The sequence below is a fragment of the Corvus cornix genome, chromosome 26 (assembly GCF_000738735.6).
Source record: "Corvus cornix cornix isolate S_Up_H32 chromosome 26, ASM73873v5, whole genome shotgun sequence".
NCBI lineage: Eukaryota > Metazoa > Chordata > Aves > Passeriformes > Corvidae > Corvus > Corvus cornix.
This window is the reverse complement of record NC_046354.1, coordinates 2144694-2164248: the sequence shown is the minus strand read 5'-3', so window position 1 is coordinate 2164248 and position 19555 is coordinate 2144694. Positions and strand designations below refer to the sequence as shown.

Genomic DNA, 19555 nt, shown 5'->3' with positions numbered 1-19555 from the left:
CTCCTCCCTCCTCCCCTCCCTTCCCAATCCTCCTCCTCCTCACTCCAGCCTTGTCGCCACGACGTGCCACCCACCCGCAGCAGCTCCTGCCGGCTGCGCCTTAACCCCTGCGGCTCTGGCAGCACCCTCGGGGCTCTCCGAGAGATGTTCCCGAGGGATTAAAACGCTCCCGGGAATGCTGAGTCCCCCTCGGTACCCGCAGCGCATCCCCGCTCCCACTGCGCCACCGCCGTCCCCTCCCCGCGGCCGGGGGTCGCCGAGCCCGGGGGCTGCGGGGCTGGGTGGGAGGGGAGGGGACGCTCGGTGTGTCCCAAATCCCCTCCTGCCCACCAGGATTTCTTGGCCTTTCCAAAGATCCGGCCGCGGGTGGCCCCGCCAGTTCCTTGTCATCCCCCCGAGGGGACGGCGCGACGCCCCGAGGCGTTTCGCAGCTCGGTCCCCCAAGCAGGACGCGCTGCCAGTGGCTCATTTTCCCCCAAAATGGGATGTTCAGGGACTCTTAACCTTGGAAAAACCCGGGGAAAATCTGCCTTTTGCTCTGGAGAGATCTGGGGTCCCAGCTGTGTCACTCCGAGGTGGGGATGGACACCCCCACCCACCCTGACCCTCCAGCGGGACATGGGGACAAGGATCTGTCCGCCGCAGCTGCGGGGCTGGACAAGGGCGGGATTTGGGGTGGGGGCAGCAGAGCACCCCCAGCTTTTTTTTTCATCCCAGAAAAGCCTTTCCCAGCCCCATCCAGGGCCCTGGGGAGTGACAGCGGCCATCGAGTCCCCATTTCACGCTCGGGTTGACGAGCGGAGCCGGGGGCTTGGCTCCTTCCCAAAGCCACCGCCCGGGGCAGGAGCGGGGCCGGAGCGGAGCTGGAGCGGGGATGGAACGGGGCCGGAGCGGGGCCGGAGCGGGTATGGAGCGGGGCTGGAACGGGGCCGGAGCGGGGATGGAGCGGGGCCGGAGCGGGGATGGAGCGGGGATGGAGCGGGGCTGGAGCGGGGCTGGAGCGGGGCTGGAGTGGGGCTGGAGTGGGGCTGGAGCGGGACTGGAACGGGGCTGGAGCGGGGATGGAGCGGGGCTGGAACGGGGCTGGAGCGGGGATGGAGTGGGGCTGGAACGGGGCTGGAGCGGGACTGGAACGGGGCTGGAGCGGGGATGGAGCGGGGCTGGAACGGGGCTGGAGCGGGACTGGAACGGGGCTGGAACGGGACTGGAACGGGGATGGAGCGGGGCTGGAGCGGGGCTGGAGCGGGGATGGAGTGGGGCTGGAGCGGGGCTGGAACGGGACTGGAACGGGGCTGGAGCGGGGATGGAACGGGACTGGAACGGGGCTGGAGCGGGGCTGGAACGGGGATGGAACGGGGCTGGAACGGGGATGGAGCGGGGCTGGAACGGGGCTGGAACGGGACTGGAACGGGGCTGGAGCGGGGATGGAGCGGGACTGGAACGGGGCTGGAGCGGGGATGGAACGGGGATGGAACGGGGATGGAGCGGGGCTGGAACGGGGCTGGAGCGGGGATGGAGTGGGGCTGGAGTGGGGCTGGAGCGGGGATGGAGTGGGGCTGGAGCGGGGCTGGAACGGGACTGGAACGGGGCTGGAACGGGGATGGAGCGGGGCTGGAGCGGAGCCGCGCACACGCCGGGGAGAGAGAGAGAGCGCTCGGAGAGAGAGCTCGGAGTGACCTGATTTAATTGGCAGCGCTTCAATGGCATCGAGTCCTGCCCGGCCGCGTGCCCAGCCCCGATGCGCCCGCGGCTCGGCCCCCCCTCAGCAGAGCCCTTCTGCAGACGCTCAGCGGGATCAGGGCTCGGCTTTAGCGTCACTGCCGGGCTCTGCAGCGCGTCCCCGGGGTCAGGGGGGCTCAGCTGCGCCGGCCCCTCGAGGCTTCTCCAACAGCGAAAGGAGAAATCGGAGGTTTCAGCCAGCGCTGGGTCATGCAAGGAAACAGCCATTTATTTTTCCCAGATCCCATTAACATCCCGTGGAAGCCCCAGTGGGTTGGAAAAGCCTTTCCAGGTGGTTTTTGTGCCCGTGCCTGCTGCCAGGGCTGTGGGTACTCGAAGCAGGGTCTGGTTTGCAGCCCCCCCCTGAGCTGTGGGGATGGCAGGGACAGCTCCTGGCAGCTCCCTTCCCGCTGAACAGGGGCTGAGCGGCCTCTCTGATCCACCCCAAACCATTCCATGCCCATTCCCGGTGCTTCCCATGGAGCAGGGGGCAGCTCCAGCCCGGTCCCGATTCCCGAGGGAACCTCTCATCACTCGGAGGTGCCACCTGCGCCCTCTGCCCCAGGGTTCATCCTCATGGCACAGCCCCGTGCCAGGGCCACCTCCAGCTCTGGGGACAGCAGGGATTTTCCTGCTGGATGCTCCTGCTCCTGGCTGGGTCCCGCTGCACAACCTGGAGCTGCTGGGGGGGTCTTTTTGGGGCACTTATCGGCCCTAAAGGTGCCCCTGGAGGCGCTGGGGTGGCAGCAGCTCCATCCTTGGCTTCCTCCCATCTCCAACAGGGTGAGGACACTGCTGTCACCTCACTGGTGCCATGGCACCCTGGCAGAGTCCCTGCTGCGCTTTAGGATCAGCAGGAGCATCCCCATAACCACAGATCCGTCTCCAGGCTGATTTGCTCCTCCCTGGCCTCAGAATCCCTGTGCAGATCCCCTCCTCCGTGATCCCCTTCCCGTCTCCAGCAGGGCGGGGACGCTGCTGTCACCTCGCTGGTGCCACGGCCTTGCAGAGGGCACACCCCGGCAGTGTCCCCCCACTGCTTTAGGATCGGCAGGAGCATCCCCACAACCGCATTTCCAGCCAGCCCCTGCTCCAAGGGGAGGGAAGGAGCTGGAATCCGGCATTCCCGCTGCTCCAGGCATTCCTTGGCCGATGGAAAAGCCGCTCCCAGGTATCCCGGAGCGCTCTCCACGCCCCACCTCGCTCCTGCCGTGCTGCTGCAGAGGCTGAGTAATTCCTGTCGCTCCCGAGATGCTCCTCAGGCAGCCGAGCACATCCCGAGCCAGGTTTTAATTGCGTGGGATCGCAGCCGAGATGGCTCTGATTTATCTTCCCTGCTGCACCAGCACTTCTGCCTGGCCGGCTCCAGGATCCACCTGGAGAATATTCCCTGGGAATGGGGTTGAGATTTTTCCTTGCTGGAGCCTGGGGTGGGTTTTTCCCACTCACATTTGTAGGGTTGGAAGGAGATTCCCATCTTTTATCCCGTAGGACACGAGGTGATCTCCTCAGGGAGATGCCCTGAGGCATTTTCCTGGAGAATCAGGAGGTTTGGAGGGTTAAGCCAGGCTCAGCAAAGCTTAGCTCTACCAGACCTGGATGAACAAAGGGCTCCAGCACCTTTTATTCCTTTCTGGATTAGGAAAACCTCACGGACAGAGGATCCCTGCAGGCTTGGGAAAGTTTTGGGGGTGATGCCTCCAATCCCAAAGGCAGGAACCTTTGGATCCTGGGATAGACAGGATCCATTCCCAGCTGTTTCCCTCCTCCCTCTCCCTTCCCACATTCCAAGCTGTTCAAAGAATTCCCCACATTTTCACCCCTTCAAGACAAGGATCCCAAATCCCATTTTTAACTCCAATCCCAAATTCAAGCAAATCCCCCAAATTCCCACCTCCTGCTTGTTGCCATGGAGAGACCCCAGGATCCTCCGGAGAACCCTTCCCACGATCCGGGAATGGGAAATGTTCCTCTGCTTCCTTTATTCCCTGCTTTGGGGCTGCTTTACGGCTGCCATAAAAGCTGCCCATAAATCCCATAAAACCCAGGAATAACCGGAATTAGAGCCCAAACGGGACCGGCTCCCTCCGGCAGCGCTGGGAATGTGGTGGGATTTATCCTTTCCTCATTCCCGGACATCTTTGCATCCACCTTGGGAAGCAATTCCGGGGTTGGACACCCCGATGGAGTTCCCCTGTTTATGGGGTTTTTTTAAATGGATAGCGTGGGGGTTTTTATGGATTACATGGGATTTTTAAATGGGTAACATGGGGGTTTTTCATGGATAACGTGGGGGGGTTTTTTATGGATAATGTGGGCGTTTTTCATGGATAATGTGTGTGGGGGGGTTTAGGGATAAGATGGGGGGTATTTTTATGGATAACGTGGGAGTTTTTTATGGATAACATGTGGATTTTTTATGGATAATGTGGGGTTTTTTTTCAGGATACCGTGGGGGTTTTTAATGGATAATGTGGGGGTTTTTTATGGATAACATGGGGATTTTTTAATGGATAACATGGGGGGGTGTTTATGGATAACGTGGGGTTTTTTTATGGATAACATGGAGGATTTTTTTATGGATAATGTGGGGATTTTTATGGGTAACGTGGGGGTTTTTTACGGAATGAGCTTTGCCTCGCAGGAATTTTCTCTGCCTCTCTCCCGCTGCCGTCTCCCACGCCCACACATCCAACCCCGAGGCAGGAGATTGGTCCGGAGGGAAAGAAACTTCCTAAAAAAAAACCACGGGGAGGGAAAAGCTTGGAAAAGGCTGGGAATGCTGCTGGGCGTGTTATGGGGAATTTGTTTCTTTTATTGCCAGCCACGAACGGAATTCAAACCTGCAGCGTCAGCGGTGGAGCTCTGGCTTTGTGGCAGGGCCATTTAACACCGGGCTTTATCCCGGGATATTTCCCCCCTCCCTCTGCCTCCTCCCAGGTGGTGACAAATCCTGGGATGCTCCTGCAAAAGGGCGCTGCTGGTTTTGAGCTCAATTCCCACAAACCCAGCGGATTTTCCAGGGCTCCGATCCCTCTCCCTGCCCGTTGGGATCTGCCTTCGGCGCTGTGGGACCGGGAGGCAAAACCCGTCGGGATGGAGAGGATGGAGAAGGGAGAATAATCCACAGGAACTGGAAAAACGGGAGGAAAAAAACTGGGATCTGCTTTTTTGGGGGGTACTGATCCAGGGGGATTGGAGCCCTGGAAAGGCGGTGGGAGATCAGGAACGCTCCCGGCTGGAGGAGGAGGAGGAGGAGGAGGCCTGTGGGGTTGCCATGGTGATGGAGCATCTCCAAATCCTCGGATTATTTATCCCTGGATTTGTTTAGGCTCAGGGAAAGCCTTGACGGTGGGAAGAGGGTTGGGATATGAGGAAGAGGAGGGTGAGAGCCCAGGGATGCTGATCCTAGAGGAGAAATCCTAAAATTCGAGCTCTGGGGCACAGCTCCACAAAGGAGACCTTTGGAGCAGCAGAAAATGGGGATTTTGGGATGGTTTTTGGGGCTTCTGCCCTCGCAGGGGTCCTGTGATCCCAAATCTGCCCCGGATTCCCACTGAGCTGCCACTGTGGGACCTGACCCATGGAATCCAGGCTTAACTGGGATTCATTTGGGTGTCTGGATGGATCTGGATCAGGTCCTGATGCTGTCCGAGGGGCCTGATGGATGCTTGGAATGCTTTCCAAAGCCAATTCCAGAATTCTGGAGGAGCTTGATTGACTGATCTCCGATTTCTGGGATCAAACTTCCCCTCCCGCCATCCCTTCCTGTAGCACTGGAGCATCCCATGCACTTCCAGCCGTATCCAGCTGCAAATTCCCTCGGGAAGAGCCACCCCTGTGTCCCCTCCTTGGGGCTCAGCCCCCTGTGCTGGGTTGGCGACACTTCCAGGAATTCTTCCAGGAATTCAGGATGCTCCTTCCTGATGTGTCCCTGCACATCTGCTGCCACTCCTGAGGAAAACCGGGACACTTGGGGATGTTTGGGGTTGGAATTTCGGGATAAAATAGGACAAGTGGCACTGAGAGAGCCAGGGACATCCCGGTGTTTGCCGTGCCCCCCTTCCCATTCCCGCTCCCTCCTTTCCATGGGATCTTTAATTGCTCCTAAAGCTCATCTCCAATTCCTTTTGATGCCTCCAGTGTCCCCGTTATGTAAATCCCAGCGTGGGAACGCCGTGGATTTTATGGATGCAGCATTTGCGCGGCTGAGGGGACACCTTGGATTGTCACATCAAAGGACGAGGAAAAAAACCTCTGGGAAATCGGGAGCCCTGTGGATAAATCGATTCCGTTTGATTTTGCCAACAGAGGTCAGCGGGAAGCGTGGAGGAAGCTGGAATTGGGCAAAGAAATCCCGGGATCTCATTGTGCCGGGAATGTTTTCAGAGGGGAAGGGAAGGGAAAAGGGGAAAGAAAAGGGGAAGAGGGAAGAGGGAAGAGGGAAGAGGGAAGAGGGAAGGGAAGCAAATCCCTTTCCCAACTCTTGAACTATGAATTCCCCTGCTTTGACCTCCTCTCCAAAGGGCTTCGCCGCCCTTCCTTTATTTCTCGGAGCAGGTTTTGTTTTCCCTGGGCATTCCCAGGCTCCAGATGGTGCCAGGCTCAGCCGTTCCAGGCCCTCAGCCCCCGCTGCCCACGGAGCCCCAGCTGGGATCAGAGCCCGTCCACCCAAGGCCCCTCCGGAGCTTTTCCGCAGCTTTTCCGCAGCTTTTCCGTGGCTCTGACCGGGAATTCTTTGGAGAAACGTGACACAAAGGAATAAACAGAGCTGATGGATCCCATTCCCTTCCCAAGGGAAGGCCAAGGAGCATCCTCAGGGAATGAGGGTCCCACCGGAACTGTCGCCCATAGGTGGGATGGGAATGAGGATTTTCCCTGGCTGTGGATGCTGAGGGAGCCTTGGATGAAGAAAATATTCCCCAAATCATGGAATGATTTGGAAGGGAGGCCACTGAGTCCCTGAGCAGGGACATTCCCACTAAACCTTATCCCAGAGCCAGCAGGATGACATTCCATGGAAAACAGCACAGCCAACACTCCCACACCTCTGAAAAATCTGGGAGAAAAGCAGGATTTGGCTAAAAACACCCGAGAGAAGCAAACAACGTTTCTTGGGAAGGGAAGGAGAAAGCTGGGAACGTTTTCCAAGAACCCCCCCGCTCCAGCACGGGGAGGACAATGACAAACGAGGTGAACTCGGAGGCTGCGGAGAAAATCTTGGCAGCGGGTGGAAAAGGCGCTGCCAGATTCCGGGGAATTTTAACTGGCATTTCATTAGCGGCACTCAGGTGGTCACAGGACCCGTGGCAGTGCCGCAGTTCCTGGGATTTGTTAATTAAAGCTGCTCCTGACAGGAATTAACGAGTTTTTAATGAATCTGTTGTCTTAATTCTTATTAAGTTTTGATTTTCCCCCTCCCGCTGTCGATTTTCCCGGGAATAGCAGCATCCAAAGGGATGGGAGGCGTGAGGGGCAGAGGGGCAGCATGGCTGCTTCCAGACTCCCCAAAAAAATGGGAATGCGTGGATTGAGGTGGGGGACAGGGAGAGGAGGTGGCGTGGCCACAGAGCCAATGTTTTGGGAGATGCTGCTGGAAGAAAATGGGAATCAGGGAATGTGTGGGAGATCCCAGTCCTGCTGATGGAGAACAATGGGAATCAGGGAATGTGTGGGAGATCCCAGTCCTGCTGATGGAGAACAATGGGAATTAGGGAATGTGTGGGAGATCCCAGTCCTGCTGATGGAGAACAATGGGAATCAGGGATTGGTGTGGGAGATCCCAGTCCTGCTCCTGCATCTCCATCTGAAAGTCTCCAGGAGGACTTGGAAAAGGGGTTTGAAAAGGGGGAGCAGGGAATGAGGAGAACAAGGAATTCTGCCAGTCTGGGACCCCAGAAAGAGAGGAAAATGGATCCATGGTTTCCTATGGATCCTCTTCCACACTGGAGCACCGGGCAGGATTCACCCCATCCCATCCTGAGGTGCCTTTGGACACGGCGCCGTCGGAACGGGGCATGGAACAGGTTTTCCCCAAAAATCCACATGCGGAATCCAGCGGGATCCTCATTCCACTCATTTCCCAGGCTTTGCCGCATTCCGACATTCCCAGGAGCTCCTGGCGGGAGCCCACGGAATGCGTGGCTGGCGCTGCTCCGCCAGTCCCCGGTGTTGACATTCCTGGGAAGAGCGGGAGGCAGAATCCGTCGCGGGGAGAGCGCGAATCCCCCAAAATAGATCCCGGTGCTCTGCTCCGTCTAAATTTAACATTCCATGTTCTCCTCGGAATGGGCTCGGCTCCGGCAATTAAGGAATGATGGGGATGATTAAGGATCGCTCCCGCGCTTTGCGTTTAGAGCCTCTCTCCCACTCCTTCCCTGAATAATAATTCCGTGCTTTTGCAACGCGGGCAGAGCATTCCCAGGAAAGCCGGAGGTAAAAGGAAGGGAAATGAGGGGAAATGGATCGGGGAGAGGGATAAATCCCGTTTGCTTATCCCAAACCCGGGATGGGGTTGGGATCCCGGCTGGGATCATCCTGAGGTCTCAGGTGAGAGGGAACAGCTCCGGAATGGACGGAAACACAGGAATGCCGCTGCTGGAACTGGGATGCATCCAGACTCCATTCCCAGGCTGGAATGGTGTTATCCCAGGATGGTTTGGGCGGGAAGGATCCCAAAAACTCATCCCATTCCACCCCCAACACCTTCCACCGTCCCAAGTTGCTCCAAGCCATGTCCAACCCAGCCTTGGACATTTCCAGGCATGGGGCAGCCATGGATTCTCTGGGAATTCCATCCCAGCCAGGAATTCCTTCCCAATATCCCATCCATCCCTGCCCTCTGGCAGTGGGAAGCCATTCCCTGTGTCCTGGCACTCCAGCTCCCGGTGAAGATTCCTTTTCCAGCTTCCAGGAGTTATCCTGGGAGGCAGCATCCCCGACCCATCTCATCCTTCCCATGGGATTTTCCTGTGCCTGTCCTTGCCCGGTATTCCCAACACCGCCACAGATCCATGGCCTTCGGAGACTCATTCCCGCTGATCCATGTCCTGTCCGTGCCTAACCAGATGCTAATTTATCAATTAAATGCTGTGGTTAATGACAGGGTGAGGATTAATGAGGGCCAATCCCGCAGAGCATTCCTTGGGAAGAGACAGCTCCATGCATCCAACGCTGTCCCGGGATGTTTGGGAAGCTCAGGACTCATGGAAAGTCCTTGGAGATGCTCCAGGCCAGTCCCAAACAATTTAGGATGGAATTATTCCCATGGAATTATCCCGTGGCTGGTGCTGCTGGAAGCAGCTCCGGGCGGGAGCATCGGGAGCACCGGCTCGGATTTGTCGGGGCAAGGCTGGAACGGAGAGAATTCCTCCCAGAAAATAATTCCGTGGACAAATTTGGCCTGGAAAAGTTCCTTGTGAGCAGCTTTGGCTTTTCCTGGCCAGATAAAAATAAATGATGGAATGACTCCTGTGGCAGCTGCCGGGAGGAGATTTTCAGGATGAACTCCGAGCTCCGGCTCAGTTTTCCTTCCATCCCTCGCTCTTCCCAGCAGGATGGCTCTGGGATTGCTGGGGATGGGCAGCTCCGGATGCGCTTTCTGGAAAGCTCTCTCTGAAAGTTCCTTTGGATTTGGCTGTTGGCTCCAGCACGGGAGTCAAGGAATCCATCAGCGAAATATTCATGGAAAAAAACGGAGCCTGAGGAGCTCACGGAGGAGAAATTTGGGATTGGTTATGAGCAACTCCATGGATCAGCTGGAATGAAATGATTTGGGGCTGCAACGAGACCTTTAAGACCCGTCCCAATCCAAACCCCGTTATAATTCCATGAGAAACAAGTTATTCTCTGGATAACCATGTTCGGGGGGCTGCCGTGGTGCAGGAATTCCTGGGAATCGTTCCGAGAGGAGAAATCCAAGGATTGCAGCAGCTCCCTCCTCACCTCATCTAAAATTAACTCCACTCCTGAGCTGCGTTTAAGCAAAACCAGTTGCCATGACCACACCGGGGGCTCCAGGCCCCAGGAAAACCGGGAATTCCGGGATAATGAGCAGCCCTGGAGGATCCTCAGGAAGTTCATCCACCTGTTAAACCCGCCCAGGAATTGGGAATCGAAATTCCCCCTCTCTTCCCGTGGTTGCGATTCGGGATTAGGTTGGGCGAGCTGGAGGAAAATGTGGAATGAAAAGAGGCGGATACTGGGAGGCTGGGAGGGATCCGAGGGGATTTCTGGGAATGTTCAGATCCTGAGGTTTGCTGGAAGGCACCGGAACAGGAGCTGAGCCTGGGAGAGGGATGCTGATATTTATAGAACCTGATTAATCCTTGATTTGCTGCCGCTCAAATTCCGCTTGGGAATCAAATCCGTGCTCCAGGCCTGCTGGGGGCTCCAGGAGAGGCAGGAAAAGAGCCCTGATCCTATGGAAAGGCAGGAAAAGAATCCCAGTCCTACAGGAAGGGCAGAAGAGAGCCCTGATCTTATGGGAAAGGCAGGAAAAGAGTCCTGATCCTAAAGGAAAGGCAGGAAAAGAATCCCAATCCTATGGGAAAGGCTGGAAAAGAGTCCTGATCCTAAAGGAGAGGCAGGAAAATAATTCCAATCCTATGGGAAAGGCTGGAAAAGAGCCCCTGTCCTACAGGAGAGGCATTTCCAGGGTGCAATGTTGGATTTATTTCCAATTTCTCTCCCAAAGTCACTCCTGACCAACCTCCCCCCAAAAATGGGAATTTTTTACCACCTTAGGGCTGGAGCAATGGGAAAATCCCACTCTCCTGCTGGTTTGGGACTTCGGATGCGCATGGAACTCATCGTGAAGCTTTTCTTTATCGGGAATAAAGTCTCAGGAATGGTTTTGTGTGGATCTGCGTCCATACGGACAATCCCAGACCCCTACGGACATCACGGATCGGCTCCTCCCGCGCCATAAATCCCCGAATTTGAGCTGCCCCATTCCCTGCCGCATTCCCACCGATTCCCATCCATGCTTTTAACTCCAGTTGTGACACCGAGCCATCAAATCGGGAAAAACGAGCTCGGCTGGGACACGCGGCACAACCTCCAGGTCCCCAATTATTCCTCTGGCGAGGCGGGAGAGGCGGTTCAGCCGCAATTTTCCCTCGCCCTTTGGAATATTCCCGGCAATTAACGGCCCTGATGGGTGTGGAGTCATCGGGAGGAGCGGAAAGAAGGATTTTTATTCCTTCAAAAAGCGGCTGCCGGGTCAAAAATCCGCCGCGTGTGCCGTGACCGGAATTGGAGGCGGGGGCGGCATTTGTCATTCCAATGTTTTTTCGGAGCGGCTCTGGCACGAGGACAGGGAAAAAACAGGGAAAACAGGGAAAATATCAGCCATGGAACATCCCAGTCCCAGCCCGGATCCGTCCTGTGCTCCACAGGGTTGGGATTTGGGTGGATGAATGTTTAAAGCGCGTTTAGGGCAGCGGGAATGACTTTGTGCCGGTGCCAGAGCTGGAATATCGGGATTTCCAGGGATTTTAGGAAAATTCAGCTTTCCCCGCCACTGCAGCCGTGGATTTGCTGGCTGGGATGGGAGATGGGAATGATCCCAGTGGGAAAAGGTGAGGAAGTGGAAGATGAAGAGGAGGATGAGGATGAGAAAAGGGAGAGGAAGGATTTGTCCGTCACTGCTCCCTGGCAGTTTGAATTCCTTGGAATGCTGAGTTCCAGGTGGGATTTGGGAATCCTGGAGCTGTTGGTACCCAGAGCACAAACAGGGAACGACCTCAGTTCTATTTTTATCCAGACCTTTTCTCTCCATGTCTTTTGTATCCCTTTTTTTCCCCCCTTCCCAATCCCTCCCCCCTCTGCTCTGTCTCTTCCTTCGCCTCTCCTTCATTTTCCTTCCCTTTGGAGCATCCCGCTAATTAGCGCTGCTAATTAGGGCTGCTAATGAGTTCGTGTTTGTGCATCCAGCAAAGGAACGTGCCGGGCTCCGAGGGCTCCGTGTGGGACGGCGGCGTTGGAATCTGAGAGAATAGGGGTGGGCATGGATGGGAATGAATGGGAAGGGATGGGAATGAATGGGAATGGGTGGGAATGGATGGGAATGGATGGGAATGGGTGGGAATGGGTGGGAATGGATGGGAATGGATGGGAATGGGTGGGAAAGGGTGGGAATGGATGGGAAGGGATGGGAATGGATGGGAATGGGTGGGAATGGATGGGAAGGGATGGGAAAGGGTGGGAATGGATGGGAATGGGTGGGAATGGGTGGGAATGGGTGGGAATGGGTGGGAATGGATGGGAATGAATGGGAATGGATGGGAATTAATGGGAAAGGGTGGGAAAGGGTGGGAATGGATGGGAATGGATGGGAATGGATGGGAATGAGAGGGAATGAGAGGGAATGGGTGGGAGTGGGAGGGAGTGGGTGGGAGTGGGTGGGAATGGATGGGAATGGCTGGGAATGGGTGGGAATGGGTGGGAATGGCTGGGAATGGGTGGGAATGATTGGGAATGGCTGGGAATGGGTGGGAATGGGTGGGAATGGCTGGGAATGGCTGGGAATGGGTGGGAATGACAGGGAATGACTGGAAATGGCTGGGAGTGGGAGGGAGTGGGAGGGAGTGGGTGGGAAATGGGTAGGATTGGGTGGGAATGGGTGGGAGTGGGAGGGAATGGATGGGAATGGGTGGGAATGGGTGGGAGTGGGAGGGAGTGGGAGGGAGTGGGTGGGAATGGAGGGGAACGGAGGGGAACGGGTGGGAACGGGTGGGAAGAAGTGGGAATACATGGGAAGAAGTGGGAATGGGTGGGAATGGGTGGGATTGGGTGGGAATGGGTGGGAATGGGTGGGATTGGAGGGGAATGGGTGGGAATGGGTGGGAATGGGTGGGAATGAGAGGGAAAGGGTGGGAATGGGTGGGAATGGGTGGGAATGAGTGGGAATGGGTGGGAAGAAGTGGGAATACATGGGAAGGAGGGGAATGGAAGCGCTGGATGGCTCCTCTGGGAATAACCCCGGCAGCCTTGGAGCCCCGAAACTTTCTCAACCCCATTCCTTAAAATATTCCAATATTTGGAAACAACATCCCAAAAAATCCCAGCTCCAAACAGGAGGAGAAGCTCCAATAAAAGGTGAATTTGAGGGAGAAGTGTCCGAGCTGTCCCCAAACGCTCCAGGAGACTCCAGAGCCACTTCCAAGGAAATATTTCAACAAATTCCTTTAATTTCTTCATCCGTCTTTTTTTTTAAGAGATGGACCAACTCCATCCCGAGCTGGAGGTTCCCGGAGTAATTCCAGTGGGAGCAATTCCTGCTGATGAGTTTGGGCTTAATTTGCTGAAGAAAGGGAGGCAGGAAAAAAAAAAAAAAGATCAAAAGGAATTTTTTGCAGGAAAAGCAGCGAAAAAGGCTGGGAATGGTGGGGGAAAAGCTATTTTGGGATTCAGAGGAATCAGCTTGAAAATCGCCGGAGTTTGGGATGGATCCGTAGGGATTTGGGATGCGGGAATGAGGAGGCTGCAGCTCCGGAGCTGCTCCTGGGGCTCTCTTCTGCTTCCCATCCTGGAAAAATATTCCTTGGAGGATTCATGGAACTCTTTGTTCCCCCCTCGCCCCTTCCCGCGTGATTCCCACATCAAAGCATCCAAGGATTCCTGGGAGCTCCGCTGGCTGCGGGGCTGTTCCCACCCCAACAAAAATCTGGGCAGATTTTCTCCTCCTCCCTGGAAAATCCCGGATTTCGGCCCCTCTGGAAGGGCAGGAATAACCCCTGGGCTCATCCTCGTGCCTCAGAATTCCAGGAACAAAAACTCCTGGAATCCCATCCTGCCTGCAATCCCCATCCCTGAAGGTGTCCAGGGAATTCCTGGATGTGGCACTCGGGGCTCTGAGTGACAAGGATTGGACTCGGTGACCTTGGAAGGCTTTTCCAGCCTCAAAAATCCTGGGATTTCTTTTCCTAATCCTTCCCGTGCTGTTTATTTCCTGATTTTCCTGGAAAACCCAGAGCAGCTCCTTTTCCCAGGACTTTTTCCCACCTGTGGGATGTGAACTGAGCTCTCCTGGGTGTCCTTGGAGTTCGGAAATTCTCAATTTTTGGACAAACCCCTGAGCCTGGGCAGAAACAGAGAAGGAAAAGCGAAATGTTCCATTAAAAATGAGGTTAAACTGGGATGTGCCAACAGGATGGGAATATTTGGGACAAAAAATGACCTTGGGCATGGAAAGGACCTTGGAATTCCTCTCCTTGTGTCCCTTTTCCATTGAAAGGACCTTGGAATTCCCCTCCTCTCTGCTCTGATCCCTGTGAGGGCTGAATCCCTAAAAAACCATGGATATTTATTCCCTGGAGCTCCATGGAGCAGTGGGAATGCTGGGACAGCATTCCTGGGATGCAGGGAGGGGACAATCCCATGGATGTGACAACGGAGGGTGACATTTAACCCCCCCAGAGCCACATCCCGAGTGTTTTCCGTGGGTTTTTTCCCTGTTTTTTAACTCCCAGCTTTTCCACCCTCATCCATCCCCCTCCTGGCAGCCACCGGGATGAATTCCCGTGATAAATTCCCGCTGGTTTGTTGTTTGAGGGATCGGGACAGGCCGGGCGCTTCGGGGAGATTAATTTTTGATTTATGGCCAACTCCCGGGATTTATTCCCGTCCTTCTCCGGAGGCAAAGGCAGCGCTGGAATTATTTTAAATTCCAGGGGCTCTGCTGGAAAAGGGAGGGGGGGAATCAATCAATCAATCCCAGCCTTCAATCCCACTCCTCAGCAAAGCTCGGGAAAAGCCTGGGCCATCCCACACCCCCCCTTCCCCAAATCCCAAATCCCACTGGGATCATCCTTCCTGCTCCCGGGCAGGGATGAACATTCCGGAGGCGCTGAGCTCTGCAAGGATCGATTCCCTCCGCAGGATCAACAAAGCAATTTGCTGTCTCGGGATATTCCTGCCGGGAATAATAAGCAGCCAGGGAAGTCTGGCCTCTGGAAAACCTTGTGTGCTTGGAATTTGGGAGCTGGGAAAGGCAGGGAGTGGGAAAAAAGGACTGGGAAAAAAAAGGAGGGAATTCCAGGTGTTTTTTTCTCTGGTTATTCATCCGTTAAGGGATCCTCGGGAGCTGGAGAAGGGGGAAAAGGGAAGGGATTCAGGGATGTGACAGGGAAGGGATTTGGGGATGTGAACGGGACAAGGGCAGGAATTCAGGGATGGGAACAGGAAAAGGGAAGGAATTCAGGGATGGGAATGGGGAAAGGGCAGGAATTCGGGGATGGGAATGGGACAAGCGCAGGAATTCAGGGATGGGAATGGGGAAAGGGCAGGAATTCGGGGATGGGAATGGGACAAGCGCAGGAATTCAGGGATGGGAATGGGGAAAGGGCAGGAATTCGGGGATGGGAATGGGACAAGCGCAGGAATTCAGGGATGGGAATGGGGAAAGGGCAGGAATTCGGGGATGGGAATGGGACAAGCGCAGGAATTCGGGGGTGTGAACGTGTCCCTGTGGGGTTTGGGCTCAGCCGCTGCTGGATTTGGGGACAATTGTCTTTCCCATTTCATCACTTCCCTCTTTTCCTTCCAGGATTTTTCCAGGATTTTCTCTCTGGGATCCACGGCCAAGCTCACCCAAGGGCTGTGGGAAACCAGCAGAGCCCGGTGATCCCATTCCAGCCGCTTTCCCCATGGAATGGGAAGCCCTGGACACGCCGGACGCTGTCCGTGGCCCTTTCTCCCAGACCAGGAAATTCCCGCGGGTTGGATTCATCCTAAGGGCAGGAATGTTCTCGGCCGTGTCCTTCCTTCCGCACCATTTCCCACCTGGATTTTTGCTCCAGTGATTCCAAGATGTTCCAGCGGCTCCTTTTTCCTGCAGAAATTGGGGATGTGCTGCGATCTAGTGGTGGAGGAGAATCCTGGGATTCGCTCCGGGCTGGATTCAGGCTTCCCAAGCAGGATTTTCCAGGCTGTTTTCCCGGGAAGAGCCTGATTCCTGCAGGATCCAAGAGATCCTGGACTGACAATTCCTCCGTCAAATCCTGCTCCGCTCCTGGAGGGGCACAGATCCCTCCCAAAACGCTCCGGACACATCCCAGCAAACAAATCCAAGGGGGAGTTTTGCCTGGAATGCTCCGTGGGATCAGCACAGAGCTCTGGAGCATCCCTGTGCTGGAGGGTGGAATATCCTTAATTAGAGGGAGATTTTTAATTAACAATCAAGCTCGGCTTTCCCGCTTTCCCCTCCTTTCCCGCTTTTCCCTCCTTTCCAACTTCTCCCTCCTTTCCTGCATTCCCTGACCTTCCCTGCTGGAATTATTTTCCTTTTCCCTGCCATGATTTTCCTTCCCCCAAATCCTGCTCAGTTCGGCCCCATCTCAACCTCTGGTTCCTGGGAATTTTGGCCGCATCCTTTGGATATTCCACGCTGCCAGGGATGGAATCCAGGAGCTGTGGCCTCCAGCTGTGCAGAATTCCAGGATCCCTGAGGCTGGAAAATCCCTCCAGGATCAGCAAACCCTGCCCGATCCCCACCCTGAGCACTGAGAGCTCAGGAATTCCCTGGACACCTCCAGGAATGGGGGGATTCCAAAGCCTGGCCGCCTTTTCCATGAGGAAATTCCTGCCGCTGTCCCAGCGGGATGACGGGAACGCTTTTGGGATTCCCACTTTGTCACCGATTTTCCCAGGTGCCGATTTTCCCATCCCGGTCTCCCATTCCCGGCTGGGAATTCCCGGTGCCGCAGCTCCGGGATTTGGGAAGGGTAAATCCCTGGAGCGGGGACAGGCGGGAACAGCAGGTGGCACTCCCCGACCGCGGACAGCCCCAAACCGCAGCTTTTTGGGATCTTTGGGAATGTCAGGTGGGATTTTCCATCTTTTTGTGCTGGCGGAGCTCTGGGATTGCGAATTCCAACAGCTCTGGGGTTGGATGCTCCTGAAAGGAGCGATCCCGTCTCCTTTAATTCCAACAATCGGCTCCCAAGGAATCCACTTTGGAATTCGTGCTGCTTTTCCCGCCGGTATTGGAATAACAAACCCTGGAGGAGTTTATTTAAATCCCAACCCAGGTTTTAATTCCTGGATTAATGGGGAATAAAGAACCAACGAGGCCAAACCCCTCTGTCCGTGGATACAGATGGGAAAAGCTCCGTGTCCCGGGATTTCCCAGGTGGGATGATCCATGTCCTGGGCCAGGAGAAGCGGCTGCTCCATAAAAACCGAGTTCCTGGGATGCACATCCATCACCGTCCCTAAAGCCTCCCCCCAAATCCATCATTGCAAAGGCTTTCAGGAGGATCAATATTTTTCCAAATGGATCGGAGGAACTCGTTTTCCCGGTTTTCCATCCCGTGATTAACCGGGATAATTGGATTGCTGGGGATCTCTGGGGAGAAGCCAAGGGAAGGGACCTTCCATGGGGTCTGGAGTGAGGACGAAGACCCAGGGTGGATCTGGGAAGGGATTTCCCTGCTGGGAAATGCCCAAATTCCAGCTGATTCCAGCGCTCCCCTGTCCCAAATGCATCCTGGAATTTCAGGATGAGTTTTCCACCCCATTTATGTGATTTTTCTGGAGTTTCCAACTTTTTCTTTTGGGAATTTGCATCATTTTTACACCAGATTTGGTTGTTCCCGCAGGACCAGGAGACACATCCCGGTTTTCTTTCCTCCATGAGCAGATTCCAAGCTTTTCTTCCTGCTCTCCACCTCTTCCAGAACCTCTTCCAGAGGCATCTCCATGGAAAAATAAGGATATTTTGGCTCGAAGAGATGAGCCCTGAGTGGTGTAAATCAGATTTTGTGAGGGGCAGGAGGGCAGGGGCCTCTTCCAGATGGGATTTTCCATGGAAACTTCCCAAAAAAAGGGATATTTCAGTTTCTTCCCACTGTTCGTGGCCATCAATGGAAAAGAAGGGGAAAACCTTGCAGGAAAAAGGGGGGAAAAAGGGGGAAAGGGAATTTTTCAAGGCGCTGAGCAGCTCCAGAAGTGCAGCGTGCCCTTGGATCCCTCTGGAATTCTCCGGGATCAGCATCTTGGAGGAGCAGTCAGCACCGCTGGAGAGGCAGCTCCGGAAATTCCCTTCTCCTGCCCCAAATCCAGCAGGATCCGGGCGGAAAAGGCAAAGCCCGGTGAAATCTGATGTTCCCAAAGCTGCAGCGTCAGGGAGAAGATCCCTGACTTTGGTGACATCCATGGAAAAACGTCCCCGAATTGAACTCCGGGATTTTTGTTCGTCCTTTGTTGCTGATCCTTGAGGATGGTTTGGTTTATTCCCGGTTTTCCCCATGGCTTTCCCCCTTTTTTTCCCCAGCTCCCAGCAGCTGGGGATGGAGGGCTGGAATTCTGCTCTATCCCAGAATATTCCTGGTCGATTTATCTCCCTCCTTTCCCAGCAGCTGCTCCCGGTATCTGTTATTCCATAGGGAAACCGGGATTTCCAGCTCCTTCCCCACATCCCCCCCAGGAAGTTTTTTCCCTCTGGCGATCCAGCAAAGCCGGGGATCCACGTGGAATTTCTGACCCGGGAATTCTTTCCTCGTTTCCATGGGATGGCAACACCTGGGAATGGATTTTTTGGGCTAAACCAGGGGATGAATGGAGCAGGGGAGGGGGGGATTCTGCCCCCTCAGGTGAGACCCTCCTGCGGAGCTGCTCCAGCCCTGGAATTCCCAGCTCAGGAAGGACCTGGAGCCGCTGGAGCAAATCCAGAGGAGGCTCCAGGACGATCCGAGGGATGGAGCAGCTCTGGAGTGAGGAAAGGCTGGGAAATTGGGATTGCTCAGCCTGGATAAGGGAGCTTTGGGATGATCCAATGTGACCTTCCAGGAGCTGAAGGAACCAAGAGGAAAGATGGAAAAGGACTTTGGAAAAGGGCCTGGAGTGACAGGAAAAGGGGGAACGGGTTCAGAGTGAAAAAGGGGGAATTCCAGTTGGATACTGGGAAGAATCCTTCCCTGTGAGGGTGGGGAGGGGCTGGGACGTAATTCCCAGAGAAACCGTGGCTGCCTCATCCCTGGAAGTGTCCCAGGCCCGGTTGGAGCAGCCTGGGATCGTGGATTGCATCCCTGCCCATGGGATGGGACGAGTTCAAGCTCCTTTCCAGCCCAAACCACTCCCTGATTCCATGAATCATTCCAGGATTTGCTCTGGCATCGTTCGATCTATTTCATTTACATATTTTTCTACCTATAAAATCAAATATTTCATATTTTTATATCCAATTCACCAGCGAGACGAAACCCAGGCTCACCCCGGCGCTGCCCGACACCCACATCCATCAATTCCAGCTCTGCAGCCTCAGCAGAAAATCGGGAATTGAATAAAAATCATGGGAAGGGGAGGCCACAAATCTCCCTGGGAGTGGGGGAGCTTTAATTAAACCGCGAGCTCTGATCCCCGAGCGGCCGCGGAGATGGCCGGGCTCGGGTGGTCACCGGTGCTGGTCACTCAGGGGGACAGAGCCAGCAGTGCCAGCAGTGCCAGCAGTGCCAGCAGTGCCAGCAGTGCCAGCAGCTGATGGCGCACCCCGAGCCGAGCCGTGCCACTCGCGCTCCCCTCCAGCAGCACCGCGGGATGCTCCTCACCCTTCGAAAAAAATGGAAAAATGTCCCCGAATTTAACTCCAGGGGTTTTTTTTTTTGTCCTTCGTTGCTGATCCTTGAGGATGGTTTGGCCCCCCGGGGGTCCTCCGCACCCTCGGGGTGTCCCAAACTCGTCCTCCCCTTCCCCAAAATTCCCGGTTCTGTCCCTGGATTGTGCGCGGGGCTTTGGGAGGGGTCAGCTCCTCGCCCTTGGGGGGACACAGAGCCCCCCGGGGGACCCTCCTCACCCTCGGGGTGTCCCAAACTCATCCTCCCCTTCCCCAAAATTC

The 19555-nt window shown here is 55.4% G+C and overlaps 1 long non-coding RNA gene across 2 annotated transcripts; it reads left to right on the top strand.

Moving 5' to 3' along the window:
* Positions 1 to 16: 16 nt before the first annotated feature.
* Positions 17 to 7094, top strand: LOC104692345. Of its 2 annotated transcripts, XR_005603649.1 has the most exons (3): positions 17 to 575; positions 718 to 905; positions 1694 to 7094. It is a non-coding gene; the product is annotated as an uncharacterized LOC104692345 (long non-coding RNA). The 2 variants fall into 2 exon arrangements; XR_005603648.1 differs by having other exon boundaries at positions 17 to 905.
* The last annotated feature ends 12461 nt before the right edge of the window (positions 7095 to 19555 follow it).